This window comes from Herpailurus yagouaroundi, unplaced genomic scaffold, assembly GCF_014898765.1.
Source record: "Herpailurus yagouaroundi ecotype Mexico unplaced genomic scaffold, PumYag 140, whole genome shotgun sequence".
Classification (NCBI taxonomy): domain Eukaryota; kingdom Metazoa; phylum Chordata; class Mammalia; order Carnivora; family Felidae; genus Herpailurus; species Herpailurus yagouaroundi.
This window is the reverse complement of record NW_024412395.1, coordinates 94214062-94216337: the sequence shown is the minus strand read 5'-3', so window position 1 is coordinate 94216337 and position 2276 is coordinate 94214062. Positions and strand designations below refer to the sequence as shown.

Here is a 2276-nt window from a genome sequence, read left to right as displayed (position 1 = left end):
TCTGTTCTGCGTTTTCTGGTTGTTATACCTCAACCCAGCCAGTTAGAAGGTCTATCAAACCAAGTAAATTCTTTTCATATCCAGAAAATATCTCAACCTATTCCATACCGAAACCCAATCATATTTTATTAGCAAGTCTCTTACATGGGCACTACACATTTCCTCCCGACTCGCTTGATTATCCCTCTACCTGTTCTACCCCACTTAGCCTATTACATGAAAAAAGTCAGGGGTACTCCAGGTTACCATAGGTCACTGTTCAGCTAAGCAAAAACACACAAAACACCATTTGTCAGTGAAAGGAGAGAAATTTTACTTAAAAGACCCTGGGCAGAGAGGTAAAATCGAAGATGATTATGGTGTTCTGGGGCCCGCACCAAAAGAGGCTTTTCTTATTGCTGGCCATGGGAAAAACTGTGACGCCGAAAGTCATGGGTTCGAGCAGTGTCTTCAACCAGATCATTGGCATATGCTGCTGACTAAGGAGACAAGAATGAGAAAATGTAAGATTTACACTCAGGAAACCCATGTGTTTTTTATAGAAGGACCTCTTCAGCTCAGTTTCTCAGATTTCATCAGACATAAGGCCAGAGAGTATGAGAAACCCACCTTCAAGGGGCACCTGGGGTGGCTTAGTTGGTTAAGTGTCTGACTGCTGAGGTCAGCTCAGGTCATGATCTCACGGGTTCATGAGTTCGAGCCCCGCATTAGGCTCCATGCTGGTACACAGCCTATTTGGCTCTCTCTCTCTCTCTCTCTCTGCCCCTCCCCAACTAGCTCATGCTTTCTTTGTCTCTGTCTCTCTCTCTGTCTCTCTCTCTCTCTCTCAAAATAAACAAACCTTAAAAAAAAGAGAGAGAAAGAAAGAAACCCACCTTCAAAAAGGTAGGTCTAGGGGTTATGTCAACCTCTCTACTGAATGAAAAGATTTGAGGGAGGCTCTATCATAAAGAAGATGAGCAATGAACACAGAAATTCTGGCTTTTTGCAGGATTGGTGGGAAGCTGGGGGAGAGCTGGGTTTTTGTGGGTAGCAGAGAAGCCAGGGAAGAGTTGGAAGGCAGTCTCTGAAAGGCAAGTGGAGAGCTTTGCTTTGACAAAGGCATCACAGTTTGGAACACCTGCAAGCCAGGAGGACAGCTCTTCGGGTTTGCGAGGCCCCTTTGGATAATCAGAAAATGTCATCAATACCTTGTCTTCCTGATCTTTTTCTTCCATAACTTCTTTGCTTTCTGTCTCTGTAGTAAATCCTTCAGATGGCACGCTGAACACTTATATCTACAGGACTGCATCATCTTCTTATATTTCCCAATTCTGGCCAGCAGCAGGGATCTATCTGCTGCCCCCCTCCCCCACCCCAGGTCCCTTCATTCAAAGCAGCCCACCCATCACTCCTTTTATATACAGAGACAAGTGCCCATGACATGGGAGCTCCTGGCAAAAGGACCTGATGATTAATGATGCCTTGTCACAATGGCTGTGATTCAGCATAAGAGTTTGGTTGGGTGGTTTGGGAGTACTGAGACATCTGGGGAAAATCAACAAAGTACCTATTAGGACTGCTGGCTCATCAGCTGGCTGCTGATCAGTGTAGCCCATGGGAACCACCCTGGATGATACTAACCAAGTGAAATTGTCCTGGCCTTTCAGACCCAGCATCTTCAAAGCCTTTATTGGCTGGCACATTTACATGTGCATTCCTGGTCCCAATATCTTATTTTCAGAAAGAACTTTTACAGCAAGGATTTGAACTAATATGGGAATTTTTAAATGAATGCACCGAGGTAGAACTGACACAATAAACTCACATATTTTAAATGCAACAACAATTTTTTTAACGTTTATTCATTTTTGAGAGACAGAGATAGAGAGTGAAAGCAGGAGAGGGGCAGAGAGAGGGGGAAACACAGAATCTAAAGCAGGCTCCAGGCTCCAAGCTGTCAACACAGAGCCCCACGTAGGGCTCAGACTCACAAACTGTGAATCATGACCTGAGTGGAAGTCTGATGCCCAACCGACTGAGCCACCTAGGCACCCCAAATGTGATAGAAATTTGATAAGTTTTGACGTAGGTATACAACCATGAATCTTTCTACACAAATCAAGATAATAAGTACACCCTCCTGTCCCAAACGTTTCCCTGTGCCCCTTCCCTGCTCTCTTGGAAGGAAGGAAGGAAGGAAGGAAAGGAAGGAAGGAAGGAAGGAAGGAAGGAAGGAAGGAAGGAAGAGAGGAAGGAAGGGAGGAAGGAAGGAAGGGAGGAAGGGAGGGAGGGAG

General features: G+C 45.2%; 1 long non-coding RNA gene across 1 annotated transcript; it reads right to left on the bottom strand.

Annotated features, from left to right (window-relative positions):
* Positions 1-288: 288 nt before the first annotated feature.
* Positions 289-1363, bottom strand: LOC121031047 (uncharacterized). The gene is made up of 2 exons (XR_005790532.1): positions 1191-1363; positions 289-479 (listed from the first exon to the last, which is right to left on the bottom strand). It is a non-coding gene; the product is annotated as an uncharacterized LOC121031047 (long non-coding RNA).
* Positions 1364-2276: the final 913 nt, after the last annotated feature.